Source organism: Balaenoptera physalus, assembly GCF_965194825.1.
Source record: "Balaenoptera physalus genome assembly, contig: HAP1_SCAFFOLD_2278, whole genome shotgun sequence".
Lineage (NCBI taxonomy): Eukaryota > Metazoa > Chordata > Mammalia > Artiodactyla > Balaenopteridae > Balaenoptera > Balaenoptera physalus.
In genome coordinates this window covers 3,166-24,738 of record NW_028124528.1, presented here as the reverse complement: position 1 = coordinate 24,738, position 21,573 = coordinate 3,166, and the positions used below count along the sequence as shown (strand labels likewise).

At 42.0% G+C, this 21,573-nt stretch overlaps 1 long non-coding RNA gene and 1 pseudogene across 10 annotated transcripts; one reads left to right on the top strand and one right to left on the bottom strand.

The window, feature by feature from the left end:
• Positions 1 to 1,270: 1,270 nt before the first annotated feature.
• Positions 1,271 to 21,082, bottom strand: LOC309654210. 9 transcript variants are annotated; one of them, XR_014260026.1, is made up of 5 exons: positions 21,002 to 21,082; positions 9,549 to 9,609; positions 3,406 to 3,579; positions 3,202 to 3,248; positions 1,271 to 2,494 (listed from the first exon to the last, which is right to left on the bottom strand). It is a non-coding gene; the product is annotated as an uncharacterized lncRNA (long non-coding RNA). The 9 variants fall into 9 exon arrangements; XR_014260028.1 differs by lacking the exon at positions 21,002 to 21,082 and adding an exon at positions 20,873 to 20,889; XR_014260029.1 differs by lacking the exon at positions 21,002 to 21,082 and adding an exon at positions 19,241 to 19,257.
• On the top strand, positions 5,227 to 8,377 carry LOC309654209 (RING finger protein 11 pseudogene; annotated as a pseudogene). The gene is made up of 2 exons: positions 5,227 to 8,113; positions 8,249 to 8,377. The product of its transcript is annotated as an RING finger protein 11 pseudogene (transcript).
• Positions 21,083 to 21,573: the final 491 nt, after the last annotated feature.

Here is a 21,573-nt window from a genome sequence, read left to right as displayed (position 1 = left end):
CCAGGCAGCACCAGGCTAAGTTACTGACCTTACTTCACAGATAAAGAGGCTTGGAGAGTGTGAAGAGTTTGCCCAAGATTAAGAGCTAGCAATTGGGGGAACTGGGGTTTGAACTCAGGCAAACTTCACAGGTAATAGATTCACATGACAGAACACTAGAAAAGGTACACAAGGGTATTCAATGAAAAGTGACCCTTTTCCCCACGTTCCCCAGCCACACATTTCCCTCCTCAGAGACATCTGCTTTGGCCGTGCTGTGGATCCTTCCAGAGAAATATTTATACCCCAACATTTATGTATCACAATTTACTGACTAATCTGTCCCACTGATTTGAAATGTCACTTTTATGGTATAACAGATTCTTATACATACATATATATATATATATATATATATATATAAATGTATTTATTTATTTATTTTTGGCTGCTTTGGGTCTTTGTTGCTGTGCGCAGGCTTTCTCTAGTTGCGGCAAGCGGGCTTCTCATTGCGGTGGCTCCTCGTGTTGCCGAGCACGGGCTCTAGGCGCGTGGGCTTCAGTAGTTGTGGCACACAGGCTCAGTAGTTGTGTCTCACGGGCTTAGCTTCTCCACGGCATGTGGGATCTTCCTGGGCCAGGGATCGAACCCATATCCCCTGCATTGGCAGGAGGGTTCTTAACCACTGCACCACCAGGAAAGCCCCTTATACGTATTTACTCTTTTCAGAGCTGTCCTGACTCTTTTTTGCCTATCTGTTATGTTTGCCATTTCTCTAAAATTCTTTTTATCTTCTTTTAGATTTAAAAAAATTTTTTCCTCTTCTTGTTTGTTTCTCTTAAGGCATTATCCATTATGTTCATTCACTCGTATTATTTTATTTAATTTAATTAATTAACTTATTTATTTTTGGAGGTGTCGGGTATTAGTTGCAGCACGTGGGCTCTTTGTTGCAGTGCGTGGGCTCTTCCTTGCGGCTCGTGGGCTCTCCAGTTGTGGCGCGTGGGCTCCAGAGCACGTGGGCTCAGTAGTTGCGGCGTGCGGGCTTAGTTGCCCTGCAGCATGTGGGATCTCAGTTCCCCAACCAGGGACCGAACCTGCATCCCCTGCATTGCAAGGTGGATTCTTAACCACTGGACAACCAGGGAAGTCCCCACTCTTGTATTATTTTAAATTTAGTCCTCACTTCTGAAACTTTTTTCTTTTATTTTGAATTCTGTCTTGAGTTCTATCATCTTACCTAATTCTGGTTTATGCTGTTCTTTCATCTTTTTTTTATTATGGTAAAATATACATAAAACAAAATTTATTATTTCAACCATTTTCAAGTATACAATTCAGTGACATTAAATACATTCACAATGCTGTGCAACCATCACCACTGTGCAAATTCAAAATAATTATGTCAAAAGATTGAGCAGGACATCAGAAAGATGGAGGCAGCAGCATAGTTTCTGAATCTCTCCAAACCCTTTCATGGAAGAAGATCAACTAAAACCAAACACCCATAGGTGGCATTTATCAGCATTTACCATTTCCAGAACTTTTTCACCATCCCAAACAGAGACTCTATAGCCACTAAACAATAACTTCCCATTCCCTCCTCGATCCATGTTCTTTCATCTTTCGCATTGTTTTTCCTAACGTCTTTTAGCCTACTTTGAAATAATAGGTTACAGTTTTGATCTGTTTTGTGGACCTGTCTTTTCCAACTTGATTTTATTGTCTGAAGACATGCTATTCTGCTCCTTATTCTCTTTTTTCTTACACTACCTCTGTACGGGATTTGATCCCAATCCTTTTCTGTTACTGATTTTTGGGTGAAAAAAGTTTTACAGCACTTTGAAAAGGTGGTGCGAGGCCATGTGGAAACATGTTCTTCATGGCTGTTTCATCAATGCTTCACTTATACTGCTTTGGAATAACTGTTTTCCAGGAGGCATAAACCAGTGGGCTTTATCATTGGACAGAGTGCAGAGAAAGGACCCCACGAAAGCTGATCACCTTAGCAGAAATGACTTAGTTATGATTTCACCCAAGATTGGTCACAAACCAGCCTGGGAAACTCAAGGAACCAGAGACAAGGCATAATGCCATCTTTCCTTCTCTCTGCCTCAGCTCTCAAGGATTGGTCACCTCCATGTTATTAGTAACTATTATTTGGTTTCTGTTCATAATTACTATCAGAAGACACAGCACTTAGGGGCCTAATTACACTGCCCAGCTACGCACCATTCTTCTTCATTTTGGCTTCCTGTCCACCAGCAGGAACCTGATTTAGTTTTGTTCTCCCTTCACCACAGCCCAGTAATTTTTGTGCATGACTCTCAGTCTCACCAGAATCTGTATCTCTCACTCTGCCCCAACATTCCACCCCATCATTCGCTCCCTGAAGTGTACTCTAGAAATTTCGGTCAACTCGATATTTTACCACTGTTCACCATCTCTTATGAAACCAGAAGACGAGCAGCTTTCTTATGGAATGATGGAGAACTTGTAAAGATAAAACACCAGTCTGCAGGAGAAAGGGAAGAAGAGAATGATGGAAATCGTTTCTGGAAAACTAGTTTTACATTACGTTTTGTTTGTTCCTGGTAAAGAAACTGAAATCTTCTAAACATTAAAAAAAAAACTAAACCACTAAATTCAATAATACAGGAATATAACTTTTAAAAAAAATTTCTTTGGCTGCGTAGCACGTGGGATCTTAGCTCCCCAACTAGGGACTGAACCCAGGCCTGCTGCATTGGAAGCGCAGAGTCTTCACCACTGGACGACCAGGGAAGTCCCAGGAATATAACTTTTAAAGGAGAAGTTATAAACCCCTTGGTTACATGAACTGGAGATTTTTAGTGAGAAGTCATGTATTTTAAATGACTTGGAGCTTTAAAGGAAGGAAGGAAGGAAGGGAGGAAGGAAGGAAGGAAGGAAGAAAAAGGGACTTCCTTGGTGGGGCAGTGGATATAATATCAAAAGTAAATTAATTAATTAAATAAATTTAAAAAAGAAAAAAAATGCTGAAATCCACTGACTAATTATTCAGGCTATTATATCTTGCTATTTCCAGATACATCCCTTTATAAACTTTTGGTAAAAGGTTATCGTATATCAGAACAAATGAATTACAGACTTTTCTATTTTTCCAAAATTTGAGAAATTCCCTTACATTTCTCCCTTCAAATTTTATAACAAGGGAAAAGTAGTGACAACCCTTATACTTACATTCAATTGCATCATCTGGCCACATGCCTTCTACATCAATCAAATATCTACAAAACAACAAAATTCGAGTCATTTGTAAATAAAAAGGAAAGAAAATCAAGTTTTTACAAAAAAGGGTCCAATTGTGCTTTACAAATATAGATAGAAAAATCCTAAGAAAATATCAGCATATCTAATCAATAATTATTAAAGAATGATATATACCATGACTACAAAAAGGCTTTATTCCGGAGTTTCCCTGGTGGCGCAGTGTTGAGAATCTGCCTGCCAATGCACGGGACACGGATTCGAGCTCTGGTCTGGGAAGATCGCACATGCCCCGGAGCGACTGGGTCCGTGAGCCACAACTACTGAGCCTGCGCGTCTGGAGCCTGTGCTCTGCAACAAGAGAGGCCGCGATAGTGAGAGGCCCGCCCACCGCGATGAACAGTGGCCCCCGCTTGCCGCAACTAGGGAAAGCGCTCGCATAGAAACAAAGACCCAACACAGCCAAAAAAAAAAAAAAAAAAAAAAAAAAAAAAGGCTTTATTCCAAGGACCAAGGATGCAAGGATAACGCAACTTTAGAAAATCTATTAATATAGTTATTTACATTAATACAACAATTTAATTAATAAATGAAAGAGAATAAAATACAGGACCAAACTGGCAGATGTTAAAAAGTTATCTGATAACATACAACGGGTCAGTTTCGGTCAAAATGCTTTGTACACTAAAAACAGGAGACTTAATATGACAGAGTATTCATCAAGAACCAACAAATAACAAAAGACAAATTAGGACAAATATTAACATCATATCTAAAAAACCCCATCTAACCAACCATAGGAGCCAGAAACTTAGGCATCACCATCACTGACAGCTATTTCTCCCTCACCCTCATCCTCAACCCACCACCAGTGCTGACAATGATACTGCCTACATACCTCTAGAATCTGTCCACATCTTTCCACCAAAATGACCACCATACCCTGGTCCAAGCCACCATTATGCCCAATTTCTACACAAGTCTCCTAACTTGTTTCCTCGCTTCCACTCTTTCTCCCTGCAGTGTATTCTCCACTCGGTAGCAAAACGATAGGTTGAAAATGCAACTGGGTATGTTCCACACACTCACCTTCAACAAAAAAAGTTCAATGGTTTTCTATTACTCTTCAAGTCTGAAACCTTAAACATAAGCCTGCACGATCGAGCTCCTACCCACACTTGCAGCTCCATTATAATGACATGCTCCCCCAACGGCCCCACCTTCCTGGCCAGTTCCTCCAACACAGCATATGCTTTCCTCTTATAGGGTCTTTTGCTATTCCTTATGCTCAGAAATCTCTCCCCAACGTCCCTATCGGGTTAATACCTACTCATCCTTCAGATATCAGCTGAAACATCCCTAAACCTTCTCTAATCTCCATGATGAGATCAAATCCTCCCTAAAATATGCTCTCATGGTACCATGTCCCTCTCCTTGGCACTTGTCAGAGTTGTAATTCTACATGCAGAGTGTGATACTTGAATATCTATTCCCTCTCTGGACTGCTAGAATTCACAAAGGGCAGGTCAAGTCTCCTCACTCACAAAATTTCTCAAGTCTTTTTGCTAGCACCCAGCACAGTGCTTAAACATAACAGATGCTCAATAAGTATTTCCTGCACGAACAACCATACATTGGTACAGTGTAGCAACACCCACAAAAAGCATAAGGGCATAAACTCCTTGATGCAGAAGTCCCATTCTGAGTGAAGTTAACTGAGACAAAGCATATATATTCAAAGATGTTCACACAGGAATGTTCATTACTTTGACGTTTTATAATATCAAAAACTTCTGACTTGTACATGTTCATCAGTAAGCAAAGGAACAATGCAGCCTTAAAAAAATAATAAATAAACCAATCAACAGACAAAGGATTAATCTCCAAAATATATAAATAGGTCATGCAGCTCACTATTAAAAACACAAACAACCCAATCAAAAAATGGGCAGAAGACCTAAATAGACATTTCTCCAAAGAAGACATACAGATGGCCAAGAGGCACACGAAAAGCTGCTCAACATCACTAATTATTAAAGAAATGCAAATCAAAACTACAATGAGGTATCACCTCACACCGCTTAGAATGGGCATCATCAGAGAATCTACAAACAGCAAATGCTGGAGAGGATGTGAGGAAAGGGAACCCTCTTGCACTGCTGGTGGGAATGTAAACTGATACAGCCACTATGGAGAACAGTATGCAGGTTCCTTAAAAACTAAAAATAGAATTACCATATGACCCAGCAATCCCACTACTGGGCATATACCCAGAGAAAACCATAATTCAAAAAGACATATGCACCCCAATGTTCACTGCAGCACTATTCGCAATAGCTAGGTCACGGAAGCAACCTAAACGCCCATCGACAGATGCACGGACAAAGAAGATGTGGTACGCATATACAATGGAATATTACTCAGCGATAAAAAAGAACGAACTTGGGTCATTTGTAGAGACGTGGATGGACCTAGAGACTGTCATACAGAGTGAAGTAAGTCAGAAAGAGAAAAACAAATATTATATATTAATGCATATATGTGGAATCTAGAAAAGTGGTACAGAAGAACCGGTTTGCAAGGCAGAAATAGAGACACAGATGTAGAGAACAAACGTATGGACATCAAGGGGGGAAAGCGGGGCAGGGCGGGGGCCGGTGGTGGTGAGATGAATTGGGAGATTGGGATTGACATATATACACTAATATGTATAAAACAGATAACTAATAAGAACCTGCTGTATAAAAAATAAATAAATTTTAAAAATTCAAAAATAAATAAATAAATAAACTAATTAATTAAAAAAAAAAAAAAAAAAAAAAAGAATGAGGTTGGGAGACTGTCAAAACAGCACACAGATCACACACTCAAGTCCCGGAAGATGGGGAACTGCCTTAAGTCCCCCACTTCGGATGACATCTCCCTGCCTCACAAGTCTCAGTCCGACTGGGCTAGCTTTGGCAAGGGGACGGAGCTGGATCAGGAGCTGCTGCTGCCATATCTGGATCAAGTTCCAGTTTTGGTCTCTCATCCAACACCTAGTCAGACTCGCCTAGCACCTCAGCTGAGAGGAGCAAATTAGGATAGCTCAAAGAATAGGCCTCATACAGCATCAGCCTGAAGGAGTTTATGACCCTGGAAGAAACGGATCAGAAAAAAGGATCCGGGGGACTTCCCTGGTGGTGCAGCGGCTAAAGACTCCACACTCCCAATGCAGGGGGCCCGGGTTCGTTCCCTGGTCAGGGAACTAGATCCCACATCCATGCCGCAACTAAGAGTTTGCATGCCACAACTAAGGAGCCCACCGACTGCAATTAAGACCCGGCGCAACCAAATAAATGAATAAATAAAATAAAACAAATATTTAAAAAACAGATCGGGGAGTGTGTGATCTGTATGATGCACTTTGTTTATGAGAACCCAATTTGATTTCTGCTGTGTATGCAGATCACCTGGGCTGTACAGATGACTGGCTGATGAGATCCTTCACGTGCCCCTCCTGCATGGAGACAGTTGATGCAGCACTGCTTTTGTCCTACGAGACTAACTGAGCCAGTGTCTCTCACCTGACTTCAAGTGAACCATCATTTTTGGTGGTTTTGATCTTTTGTCGTTGAGCCCAAAGAGCCAGGGATTAGGAATTAAGATCATGCATGAAAGTTTCCTAAAAATTCCTGAACGGCTGCAGATGTTGGGGAAAAGCACGTGATATTTTAGAAATTTAGGGGGAAAAAGTAGGATGGTATTTTTATGTAAAGCCTTCACCCCGTGTTGAAAAATATAATTGTTATTTAGATCTTGTTATTCCTCCAGTACATAGGAATTGTGTAAAGTGTTACAGCAGCTATATATGTTTCAATTGTGTGTCAAAGATTAGGATAAAGATAGTGGTTGTTTTTCCTAAGTGAGATAACTTTCTTCTTCCCCCTACCCAAATTCTTTTCTGAAGTTGCTGGCATTTGGGTCAAGGTTTTATTAAAAGCCACATTTTAGAACACTGGCACAAAAAAAGGAGTTTTAAGCTGGTTTGCATAGTTCTTTTTTTGTTTTAGAATAAACATAGAGCACTTATTTTTTACTTTATAGGAACTCTACAAGTTAAGGTCCCATTGTTCTTTTGCTGTGATTGTTGTTACTACTGATGTTGCTGTTTTCTGTCTTTGCTGGTTCTTTCTAATCTACCATTTGTCATTATTGGCATATGATCATCTCAGGGTCACAAGATGGCTGCTGTAAAACCAAATATCATATTCTCACAAAACAAGGAGGAAGCAGAAAAAGAGCCCAAATGGTCATTTTCCTAATGCCTATTTATCTTTTGTCAGAGAAAAATATCATTCTCATAAGCACAATAACAGCCTTCCCTTAATTACTCATTTGCCAAAACAGACTGATATGACCATTCATAAGACAATTCATGGCAAAGAGGGATATGATAATGATTGTCTTAGCCTAACAAGGATTTATCCACTCAAGCTGAATGCTTCACTCCTCAAAAAAGTCATAAAGTTCTATGAGCAAGGAAGAACTACTAAGTGACTGTTAAGTGAACCATCAGAATTGTTTGTCCAAGACCATACGATTCTTTCTTTCCACTGGAAATGGAATTCATTGCCTTAGGTCTTTTTAAATAGTGTACTATTACTGTTGGGGCTGGCTCTGTGCTTGAAAACCAGCTGAAAACCAGTTATAACCTGTTACAAGTGCTGTATCTGTTTGCAGTTAAGAAATGCAGAATTCAAAGTGATCTCCTAGCTTGTAGGCAAACTGAGATTCACTGTCCCTCTTCTATAAAAAAAATGAGCTAATGTGTCCAGAAACTAACTCTAGTAAAGTGGGGTTTAACATTACCCTTTCTTATGAGTTTCGTCAAATTATTTTGGTGGTTAACATGGTGATAATTAAAAGTCAAGGTAAATTTTAAATATTAAGAATTCTGATGTATGGAGCTTGACTTATGCCACCATGCTTATGTAAAAATGAAAGTGGCACCATGGTTAAACTGAGAAAAGTTTCTCAGTTGTAACAATTTTGATTTATTCTTTCCTGTGACCTCCTTCCCTGTTGTCTTGAAGCACAGCAAAAGGATACTGCATGTCTTCTTACGGTAGTGCTGAGGTTATTGAAGTTATATAAAACACATCTCAGTCTCTGTTTCTTGGAAGGAAAGTCCTGCTAGTTGACTGACAATTCTAAGCAGGGAGAATTTAGAGAAATGTGTTTCATGTTTCGCACACAAATGAAGAATCTGTATAATCACGACTTCACAGCTGTGATCTCAAAAAAGAAGGAATTTCTCTCTTTCTATTTTTCTTGCACATAACGTAAGAACACTCTGAATCTCTAAGCTTCTGAAGCGTTAGTAGAGATGGTCTAGTAAAGATGTAGTTGTAATGTTTTACCCATTTAGCATGTGTTTATTTTTCCTTATGTACTCCAAGGTGACATATTTGTTCAGCTCAGTGATATTACAGCTAAAAAAATCATTCATTAGTAAAAGGAGAAGCAATCTCAACCTAACAAATCAGAAGTGTTTCTTATTATTTTATATTGAGTTGAATATTTGACTCTTAACACTTTTTGCTACATACAAAACACAAGTCCCTTGAAGGGTTCTTCATAAGTGCATTATACAAGGATTTAGTATGTCATAAGCACTTAAAGATTTGACATTCAACTGTAGTAGTATCCATGTTGGTTACTTTTCTTACGAGCCCCATGATGAGTTGGAGAAACACTGAAAGAATTAGAGTATCAGGTTCTATTAAATTGTTACATGTATCTTGCTTAAGTTTGTGCTCATTTATTTATATCCAACTACATAAAGCAAATTTGGAGGAAAAAAAAGAATAATAAATAAATAAGAATGAGGTCTCCAAATATTGTCAGAGGAAGATGTCCTCCATATATTAAATTATAAACCAGAATGTCTAAAACACTATACCATTAAATCACATGTACAGTCAGTTCTGTATATCCAACGGTTCCATAACCTGCAGATATGGAAGCCCGACTGTACTACACCATTTTACATACGGGACTTGAGCATCCGAGGATTTTCGGATCCATGGGGAGTCCTAAAACCAATCCCCCTGCAGATACCAAGGGACCATTGTATATGCTTATATCTGCATTTTTTACGTCTGAAAAAATATGTGCTAAATTATTACTGGTGGTAACATCTGAGTAGGGGGCAAAATTGCCTTCCACTTCATACACTTCTCTGACTGCATTTTTTGCATTCAGCTTACATTAGCTTACATTACTATTGTAAACAGAACAATTTAAACATGCTCTGCCTCTTGGGGTTGGCAACTCACCTGCACATGAGGTAGCCAGTCCTGTTGAAACCATGGGTACAGTGGACACCAAGAAGTCTGTCTAGAAAACAGGGAATATGGAATTAAGTAAGCGAAGTAGATACACTAAAAACAAGTTAGACAATTTTCTCAAGAGTAGCCTTTATTAGTTACCACAACACTACCACTATCCTGAAAAGGAAAAACTCTGAAGAAAAGAGTGTTTTTGCAGGAACGTACTATAAAGAATTAACTACTATACAGTCAAAATTCATTGTCTCTGGGAAATTTTGCATAGCCTCCAATCAGATGCAATAGTGTGGACTGGAGAATGCCCATCAGGAACTGATCTGACTACAGAAAAAGGGAGTGGAAAAAAAAAACAGGCTATCAGAAGAACAGAATTTGTTTCTGAGTGAAACAAATGGAATGCCTTCACTTTTAATGCTCAATAATAAAAAGAACAAACGGTTTCTGAAGGGCTCTTGGGGTCCCCCAAAGCACTTCCATTCCTTCTCTCCTTCACTGCTCCTCACACGCCACGGGTTTATGTGCCTGTGGAGTTCTCGGGTTAAGTAGCACTGTTCTTGTTTCACAATGAAAAAGTAAGGCTCGAGACGTAAGCCCAAGCTGCACAGCAGGCAAACAGAAAAAAGACTAGAATCGAGTCTCAGATTTTTCCAACTATGCCACAGTATTTTGTGGTCCAGGACTTAAAAAAAATTATATGAGAGAGTAAATAAAAAACAACAACATGTAGCTGATCGCTGCAAAAGCTATGTCTGTGACTAGGTGGTGTCTGGCATTCGTCATCTCCTGCCTGGATTACTACCACCCTACAATTCTAACAATCTCTTCTATTTCAACTGATCCTCCATATGGAAGATGTTCTCTCTCTAAAATATAAACTTGGCTGGATTGCTCTGTTGCTGAAAAATCTGTTGTAGCAATGCAACTTCCCTAACACGAAGCGTCTGCAACTTCTCCAGAGTCCCTGCTCCTGCCGTCAGTTCGGCATCGGCTACCGGTACCTCTTTCCAGACACTCATGGGTAGTGCCTACCTTTACCAACATTCTAGCACGACTATGTTACCTGGAGTTACTGACCACAGCCAGATCTCCACTTCAGCTCCTTCCTATCTAGCTGTTCTTGAGTGGGACATCACAGGAAGCACTGAAAAGAATTCCTCTTCACTCGGAGACTTTACTCTGGCACTCACTGACCGGCACCCAGCTGCTTCCTCCATGTTTATGGCAGCCCAGTATGATAAAACTTCAGACGCCAATAACATGGTCCCTCTATATCCATCACTTTCTGCCAGGCTTGCTCAGGGAGCACCATCTCAGATTCCAAATCAGGGGCATAGCCGCCTGTCACTTCCCTACCAGGAAGGAAGCCAGGTATATTACTATAACCAAGGCACACTGGGGTCTTCACTGTATGGAGAACTTGGCTCCTGCCCGCAATCCTATGGCTCCGCGTCATACACAGGAAGTAGGGCCTCTGCGCAACCAGAAATGGGAATGGGACTGAAGGAGATTCAGCCCGCAAATATCCGACCACCAGCTTCCACCTCTGCAATCTGCCACCCTGTGTCTGCTCAACGCATCACAGAAACAAGTTTTCAAGGTGAGTATACAAACGGCAGAGCAAGTTGAAGAATGAGGTCGGCATTCACAAACGGGGTCAAATCGACAGCTGGGAAGGGGTGTAGAGACAGGTAGAATTTAGATCCTGAGCCTTTAATAACCACTACCTTCTCTCAGTGCTCTCTGTTTTTAGACTCTATGTAAGAACAGCTAGGGCTTCCCTGGTGGCGCCTGCCAATGCAGGGGACACGGCTTCGAGCCCCGGTCTGCGAAGATCCCACATGCCGTGCAGCAACTAAGCGCATGTGCCACAACGACTGAGCCTGCATTCCAGAGCCCGTGAGCCGCAACTACCGAAGCCCACGCGCCTACAGCCCATGCTCCGCAACAAGAGAGGCCACCGCGATGAGAAGCCCGCACACCGCAACCAAGAGTAGACCCCGCTAGCCGCAACTAGAGAAAGCCCGTGCACAGCAATGAGGACCCAGTGCAGCCAAAAAAATAAATACGTAGAATAAATAAGTTCAATCAATCAATCAATCAATAAACGTAAATTAAAAACAAACAAACAAACAAAAAAACAGAACACCTAATGCAGGTGGGAAGGTGGGAGGGACACTGTAAAGGTCATCTATGCTACATGTACAAGAACCCCGAGAGCACACCAATAGGTACCACATTTTTCACTGCTGTAGCCGAGCATTCCCCCTGTACTACCACACTGTAGCACTCCCTTCCCTCGTCTACTGCTACAGTCTCTTTGGAAGGTGTTTCAGAACTCTTGTTATGAGAGTGCCAGTTGAACTGTCCTCACTTCCGTCATTTATACCAGGATTTAAGACCTTGTGGTCCGAGATCCTGTCCAGAGAGCAAGCAGGCTAAGACTCTGTCTTTGTTTCTATATTTCATCAGAAAGGGCTCTACCCCCTCTCCTAGTTCATGGTGTGAAGTGTTCTTAGCCTCTCGGGAAAGTGGGGAGAATTCAAAGGACTCTCTATGAGAATGCTAGGCTTTGTAAAACATTTCAGTTTTTTAAAAAGAAGACTCATTTTGTATTGGACTTAACAACAGTCCTATGAGATACAAAGAGAGCCAAGGATCAGTGACATGAAATGATCACCAGTAAGAATTACAACAGTCACCGCTTACCTCGTAGCATAGGGCACACTGTCCATGATCCTTAAGAAGAGTTAGTAGAAATGCCTTGCCCATCTTGCCCCTGAACCCCTTGAAAGGTACACGACTGCTGTGTTGGTGTTTAGGGGGAGCATCTCACTTACCCGGGACTGACTTCAACCTTGATTCCTCTGTAGTGATGGAGACTTCCCCGCTGATGAAAAATTCCCTGGGATTGCAACCTCCAAGCCAGACCGCTTTCCTATGGAATGACAGAGAACTTCAGAGAACTTGTCAAGATGAAACACCAGTCAGTCTGCGGGAGAAAGGGAAGAAGAGAACGATGGAAATCGTTTCTGGGAAACTATTTTTACATTATGTTTTGTTTGTTCCTGGTAAATAAACTGAAATCTTCTTAACATTCAAACAAAATCTAAACCACTAAATTCAACAACACAGGAGTATAACTTTTGAAAAAAATTTCTTTGGCTGCGCAGCATGTGGGATCTTAGCTCCCCAACCAGGGATTGAACCCACGCCTGCTGCATTGGAAGCGCAGAGTCTTCACCACTGGACCACCAGGGAAGTCCCAGGAATAGAACTTTTAAAGGAGAAGGTATAAACCCCTGGGTTATATGAACTGGAGATTTTTAGTAAGAAGTCAATAGATCTTTTGTTAGGCACATTTTATGTTAGGCTGTCTCCCTGCACAGGACGCAGGCGCCTTGAAAATGGAAATCACATCCCTCTATAGTACGTCCCTCTTCTTTCTGCTTTGCAGTTTGCTGCTCCACTTGTTCAACCCCACCTAGTAATAACCTATACTTCCCTTGTTCCTGTTTTCCCATCTGGAAAACAGACAAAAGGCAACCAAACAACGCAAAGGTCTCAACAAATAAGGGATACCCAAAACCAGAGATGGCCAGAACTTCTGTATCCCTCATGAAACCTAGCCCGGTGTTCAATACTTAGGTATCATTAATACATGCGTGTTGACTGAAACAGTTGAAACGCAATTCTTCCACTTCCCAGTTTAGTTTTAGTCCTCATACAAAACCTGATCATCAAATTCCTTAATGCTAGGAATCACAGTGAAAAATAATTTCTCAACTGACTTCTGTCAGATGAGTGAGAACTAAGGTTAATTCAGTGTATCTGAAGCATAGAAAGTGAGGGCAAACGTGGCACAAGATGGGGCTAGAGAAGCAGAGAGGATTCTAGAGCACGCAGAGTCTTAAAGGCCACCAGTGTGTTTTCTATTCTCAAAACAATGTTTGTGAGCGATGTTTATGAGCAATGTTCCAACTTGCTTTGAAGCTTTCTTGTGTGAAGAATGGATTGGAGGGAAACAAGATATATGGACACTAGTTAGGACCTAATCGCAACAGACAGGCAAGTTCAGTATTAGGATGTTGAGGGAGAGCTGACAGATTCCAAAGAAATTCAGGAGATAAACTGAAGCGGGCTTCATGGGGTATGAGATGGAGGAAAGGAAGGTCTTAGGGAATTAAAGGGTTTACTGCACACATGAGCAGAGTCTCAAAATTAATCATTTGAACGTACAGAGGGGGATCGATCTCCCAAATGACACCGGTTAGGAAGCAACGGTACGCCCTGTAGAATTCCTAGAGACAGCACAAATCAACTGTTTCGATGGAAAATTCGGCGGGACCCTTGATTTCCATGGGAATATAGAGAAAAGAGACACTGATCTGGCTTGCAGGTATTTAGGAAGTTGTTAGCCTGACATCACATACTAGTCTCATGTAAGTAGGCCGTCTGAAGTATGAAGCTTAGGGGAAAAACCTTGAAGAAAACTTAAAAGCTTAAGCCACACCTCTATACTACACCACCTTTCACAGTTTCTTCTCAGATAAGCAGCATCCCCATCAGTGAAGAAACTCACATCCCATAATAGGAACAACAGGCCTAAAAATTAAATGTGTGTCTTTGGAGGTCCCATCTATGCGATATCTTCCTGGTACCAGAAAAGTCCCCAGGAAGATCGATCTTTGCACCCCTGAAAGCTTACCACCAAGGAAAATGACTAGGTCCATAGATTTCCTCCCTCAAACCAGCCTACCTCACACATAAATCACTAGCAACTCAGCCCTTAACTCACATTATCACAGTCACAAGAGTGGTTAGGGAGAAAAGCACTAACCAGGGGAACTAACACAGAGGCAATCCAGGCCAAGCTGGGCTGGTGGCAGATATCTGCTCCTTACGCTCGGGTGCATAATGCGACTCACCACAATGCCTTTTTCACAGACCCTTTTTAAAGTTTCTCCACAAAATCCAACAGCTCAAGTTAGTTCATGACGCTTCAAGGTAAACAATCGTCAAGAGAAAAACATGCAATATGTCTTACAATGTTGGATTCCTTACAAATAGGACAAGGAAATAACCATGTAGACAAAACCAGAGCATTTGAAAACATCTGCGTTCTACAAACATACCAGTGAATGCTATAAATAAGGTAATATGACATAAAACAAAATGAAAACTAGATGTGAGACTGTTCTCTTCAGTGTACAGACTTCATGGCAGTTGCTGCACGATCTAGCTACTTATATCTACAACTCTCTGTTCTGTTAATACAAAATGAGGCCCAAGTGTGTCAACTTGTTTCCCACAGAAACCAAAAAACCTACATGCATCTCTTTTCTCCGGTGCCCTTTCACCTTACCTGCTCCCAGTTCTCCACCAATGTCCTCCTCTTTCTCTAATTATTCTCCTCTTCATTGTGCTTGGCCTTGCACCCAAGCATGCAAGACAGAGAGTCCTAGAGGTCCGAGATTCTAGAGGGGCTGTTTGCAAGGGGGAGGAGATTACGGTAACTGCCACACTGTATATACTTCTGTGCAAAGAAAGAGGGACAGTGTTCAGAATGTCTCTCACATATAAAAAGAGCTGGATGGCAGGATACCTGTGTGGCCCAAGGAACTAGAGCTAGCAAATCATGGGCAAAACAATTGCAACCAAAGGCTGGAAGAGGAAAGGTCTGCAACCAGCTCTGTCTCCTAGCTCTCTGGTATTTGCTGCCAATGGGCAGAGTCTATTTCGTGAAGCATCAAGCACTGAAAAGAAGACTCCTGCTGCTGGAAGTTGACAGGAAGGAACATCCAATGCAAGATCAAGGCTTGTCCTAGAAGCAATGCCCATAATGGAAGAAAAAAAAAAAAAAAAAAGAAAGCGGAAGAGAAATGTTAAGTCGCAAGTCCAACCTGGCCCCCAGCCTAGCCCAGCCCAAGGAAGGTAGGAGTCAAGGAGAAGAAACTAAAAGAGCCTTGGACCACAACATTCTCCACAGGGTACACTCAACAAACTTCACCCTGCTCTTTAACCAAGTTACAACTGTAATAGTTCAAACTACATGGCTCTTTCCTTCCTAAGGATACTAGTTAAATAAGATCTATATAGCTCTAAGTATATGATACATAAAATAGAATACTCTGTAGAATATAAGTAACTGTTAGTTAATTATATTAATGAACGTCTGTAAGAAATGTTGCAATGATTTCCCTAATGGAAGAGCCTGGGGGAGGTAAATCTGTCTTCTAGGATTTCCTCCCCAGAGCTCAGAAATTGAGGGGTTGTTTTAGCTCTCCTACGCTCTCTTCACCCAAGCCCGCCCTCCTGTTGGGGATCGGACCTCCCTATTGGCTAGCTCATACCTTTCAACTGCCTGCTTTGTGACATCACTCTCCTACCAAACCTACTACCACTTGGTAGAGGTCTTGGGGTTTCCGTGGAGCCGTTTGGACCAGTAACCAGTGACCTTTGTACTGGACACGTGCGCCGTTCAGCTGCAGCCACTCAGACATCCTCTAGTGTTGTCTCCTCATCCCTTGTACCTGCAGTTGATGTCTCCTCTTCTCTGACCATGTCAGGTAAGAAAAGAAACTTTGGAAAGTTTTGCGTTCGATTTCTTGTGCCCCTAAATTGAGGAGGAGATTCAAAATAGCGTGGAATAATGAGGGAAAGTATTGAACTACAAGTCTGGAGACCTAATTTCAGTTTTGACTTTGACGTTTACTGTCTGTGTGACTTTGGACAAATCACTGACTGCCTCACAAAGCCTGCTGCTTTCCTTATCTGTCACGTTAGGATACCACATTGGGTTGATCACTCTGATCCCCTTCTTTTCCAATATTGAGCCTTAAAGGGTACCCATGTAGAAAATGAAATCAGAGACTTCTCAAAAGAGTGTTTCAACAGAAACATAGAAAAGCCAGGTGACACAGAAAACTAGCGATATATACCAAGATGTTTCATCTCCAATGGTCTCCCTCCACTAGTATTTCGACTAGTTGAAAAGAGAGAATAGGGAGAGAGGATGGAGAGTACTGGGCTATATAGGGAGGCACAGAGTCAAACGTAAGCAAGTTTAGGATTGTTTTCATTAGCACAGGCCAACAGGAACCAAGAGATGGGAAAAAAATATAAGAATGAAGAGGGAAAGCATAGAGGAGCTCTCAAGAAAGAGGCAGTTTGCCATGGAATGTTGATGGGAGCCAAAGATTTTAAATTAAAGCAGAAACAGCACAGAGGGAAATCTGCTCAGAGCAGGGCAAAACAAAGCTGATGGTAGCAAATCCTTACATTAACAGACTAAGAAGGAAAGTAAGGCCAGAACAGGGGATCACCAGGAAAGGCAGCCTATCAGAAAAGTCATACTCCGTTTTCTTTCTTTTATTGCCTCTCTGAATACAGCTGGCACTTGACAGTTTGGAATAGAAACACTTTAGAAGTATGTTTTAGAAATGATGCTTCCTAGAAACCAGAAACCAAAGTGGTTATCTAGGGGGCTGCTTTTCAGTGTTCTATTCTTTCTAATTTTTAAACTAGGTAGACATTTGACCAATTAAACATTTTAAATGATATCTTCTACATTGAATCAGAAGGACTATTTCCTTTGTGTGATATGTAGCTTCTAAGGCAAGGTTGCTTTTCATTTTTACAGTTATTTCCTTCCTAACACAGAGAGCACATTGATCAACAGCCATCGTTCGCTTGTAGATCTTAGCTACCGGAGAAGAAAAAGAAAAAGTCAAGCCCCACATCTCTAATTCCCCATTTAGGGAATTCCCTGGCGGTCCAGCGCTTTAGGACTCGGTGCTTTCACGGCCAGGGCCACGCGGCGCGGCAAAAGAAAAAAAGAAAACACAAACATCCACATTTATCTAAAACAATATTGTGGAGTCCTTTGGATTTTCTTACATTTGAAAATCTTTTTTAATTGGATTCTAGGGATGATGGTTTTTTGAGGTCTTGGGATGTCATCTTCTTGGATGTGGAAGATGATTCTAAGTTCTAGGATAAATACAAAAACCTTCTTGATACTTTTTAAGCTTCCTTTCTGCTTATTATATGAGTTATATTCATGGAAAGATATATTTCTCCTAGGCTTAATACCTGTTACTTGCTGGGTAAAAATATGAATGAGCACAATAATGAAACTCTTTTACACTTACTATTTTGCTGTCTGCTTTGTACCGGTTTTCATTGAAATACTTGTCTATATATGTTGTGGCTACCTATACATTCACATTTGTTGCATTCTGTTGCTTGTTATGCATTTTTTACTGATTTATCGTCTCTGTCTGTATGCATTGGCTAGGAATTCATTCACCTCTATCACCTCCATCGTGTTTTTTGGTTAATAGTATTCACTAAAATAGAGTGGGCAAAATTCACTTTCATAATATTGCATGTATGGTACAGAATGTCATTTGTTAGTAAATTCATTAGGCTTTGATACTTGCCCACATACCCCAGTTTTCATTAATATCTATGGATTTCTTTTTCGTTACGTAACATGTTTTTCATGATTTTTCTTTGTCTTTCTAGAACTTATTGTATCTTCCTCCATATAAATCATACGCAATAGATCAGCTTATTCATCTATTAATTATTACTGCTATTATTATTGGTGGTGGTGTTATAACCACTTTATAGATGAGTAGTCTGAAGTAATCAGATAACTTTTCTCTTTCCAAAAGCACTTAAGAAATCCACTTTCGGGTAATCATTTTGAGGTAGGATGAGAAACCAGGCTTGAAGAGGGCAAAAATGACTCTTTCAGTTCACCAGTTGGACTGAGCTATACGTCAACTCTAGGTAATAGCGTGGGAACTGCACAAGCAAAGGGAGACACTGAAGATGACAATGGTAATGGCCGTACTGTTTTCTAATGGACAAAAAAAATGCTTATATTATAAGTTCTATTTCTCCTGCTTTCTGGCACTATCATGCTCAGAGTGGAGTCCTGGCAAGGAAGTCAGGATACTTAGGTTCTGAAACCTGGTAATGACACTAACATAATGAGAGAACCTGAACAAGTCAACCCGACCTCTCTGAGCCTCAGTTTCCTTACTCGTGAAATGAGACTGAAAAAAGAGAAAGTTCTCTAAGGGCCTCCTAGTTCTAAAATGCTTCCAGTCTAGGAAATAGCATAGAAGTCAATACGAGTGCAGGCTGAAGGGAAAGACAGGGCAGGGAGAAGGTTGCTTCCAGCCTAGAGAACAATGTCTGAACCATACCACTTGGCTCTTCTGCCCATCTGTGCCCAAGATGGGAGCACAGGCAGTTAATACAGAAGAGTGGAAAACTGCTCAGTCCTTACAGCCATCATTAACTGTCTGATTTTGGGTTTCTCAGGAAGGGTCGATAGTAGAGGTGTCCTGAGAGCAAGAACCTTAAGATAATGCTGTTCCTCAAACGTAGTGAGAATTTCTCAACCTCCCTGAGTTTTTCATGACCCTCTTGTTCTTACAGAAAATTTCCAAAATCCATCTCTACTTGGAACTCTAAATTCTCTGCAGCATTGTCTTCCTGTGGTGAGCAATGCAACTTCCCTAACACGAAGTGTCTGCAACTTCTCCAGAGTCTCTGCCCCTGCCGTCAGTTCGGCATCGGCTACCGGTACCTCTTTCCAGACACTCATGGGTAGTGCCTACCTTTACCAACATTCCAGCACGACTATGTTATCTGGAGTTACTGACCACAGCCAGATCTCCACTTCAGCTCCTTCCTATCCAGGTGTTCTTGAGTGGGACATCACAGGAAGCACTGAAAAGAATTCCTCTTCACTCGGAGACTTTACTCTGGCACTCACTGACCGGCACCCAGCTGCTTCCTCCATGTTTATGGCAGCCCAGTATGATAAAACTTCAGACGCCAATAACATGGTCCCTCTATATCCATCACTTTCTGCCAGGCTTGCTCAGGGAGCACCATCTCAGATTCCAAATCAGGGGCATAGCCGCCTGTCACTTCCCTACCAGGAAGGAAGCCAGGTATATTACTATAACCAAGGCACACTGGGGTCTTCACTGTATGGAGAACTTGGCTCCTGCCTGCAATCCTATGGCTCCGCGTCATACACAGGAAGTAGGGCCTCTGCGCAACCAGAAATGGGAATGGGACTGAAGGAGATTCAGCCCACAAATATCCGACCACCAGCTTCCACCTCTGCAATCTGCCACCCTGTGTCTGCTCAACGCATCACAGAAACAAGTTTTCAAGGTGAGTATACAAACGGCAGAGAAAGTTGAAGAATGAGGTCGGCATTCACAAATGGGGTCAAATCGACAGCTGGGAAGGGGTGTAGAGACAGGTAGAATTTAGATCCTGAGCCTTTAGTAACCACTACCTTCGCTCAGTGCCCTCTGTTTTTAGACTCTATATAAGAACACCTAGGGCTTCCCTGGTGGCGCCGTGGTTAAGAATCCGCCTGCCAATGCAATGCGGGGGACACGGGTTCGAGCCCTGGTCTGGGAAGATCCCACATGCCGTGGAGCAACTAAGCCCATGTGCCACAACGACTGAGCCTGCATTCTAGAGCCCGTGAGCCGCAACTACCGAAGCCCACGCGCCTAGAGCGCATGCTCCGCAACAAGAGAAGCCCGCACACCGCAACCAAGAGTAGACCCCGCTAGCCGCAACTAGAGAAAGCCCGTGCACAGCAATGAAGACCCTGTGCAGCCAAAAAAATAAATACGTAGAATAAATAAGTTCAAACAATCAATCAATAAATAAACGTAAATTAAAAAAACAAAAAAACAAAAAGAACACCTAATGCAGGTGGGAAGGTGGCAGGGACACTGTAAAGGTCATCTATGCTACATGTACAAGAACCCCGAGAGCACACCAATAGGTACCACATTTTTCACTGCTGTAGCCGAGCATTCCCCCTGTACTACCACACTGTAGCACTCCCTTCCCTCGTCTACTGCTACAGTCTCTTTGGAAGGTGTCTCAGAACTCTTGTTATGAGAGTGCCAGTTGAAGTGTCCTCACTTCCGTCATTTATACCAGGATTTAAGACCTTGTGGTCCGAGATCCTGTCCAGAGAGCAAGCAGGCTAAGACTCTGTCTTTGTTTCTGTATTTCATCAGAAAGGGCTCTACCCCCTCTCCTAGTTCATGGTGTGAAGTGTTCTTAGCCTCTCGGGAAAGTGGGGAGAATTGAAAGGACTCTATATGAGAATGCTAGGCTTTGTAAAACATTTCAGTTTTTTAAAAAGAAGACTCATTTTGTATTGGACTTACAACAGTCCTATGAGATACAAAGAGAGCCAAGGATCAGTGACATGAAATGATCACCAGTTAAGCATTACAACAGTCACCGCTTACCTCGTAGCATAGGGCACTGTCCATGATCCTTAAGAAGAGTTAGTAGAAATGCCTTGCCCATCTTGCCCCTGAACCCCTTGAAAGGTACACGACTGCTGTGTTGGTGTTTAGGGGGAGCATCTCATTTACCAGGGACTGACTTCTCCCTTGATCCCTTTGTAGTGATGGAGACTTCCCTGGTGATGAAAAATTCCCTGGGATTGCAACCTCCAAGCCAGATGTTTTGTGTGACACAAACTCAAGAACTCCCCAAGTCCTGCAGTAGCAGAAACAGTCACATACTTGAGAGTAACCCACCATCTGAACTTGGGGACATTTCAGTGACAGCTCCAGTCCAGAGTGCCAGGCGTCTCCTGGCCCTGCCTCCAGCTCCAAGCCAGGGACAAACAGAGAGTAAGAACGTGGAGGATATCAAAACCAAGCTGTCAAAGCCTCTGGAGGCCTACCAGATCCCAATAGAAAACCAAGATCCTCCACTACTCCCTTTGGGAATCCCTGATATTCCCCAGCCGCTGGCCTGCACCGATCCCCTCAGCCAAGAGGAGCAGCCTGGTTCTGAAAATGCTGATCTGGGAGAGAACAGCCTGAGTCGTCAGGACCTAGGGACACTTGAAAATGGGACTGAACCTAGCAGTGGTCTTGCAGACATTACTACACTGGCGGAGGATATTCACCTTCCCCAGCTCTTTAATTCTTGGAAA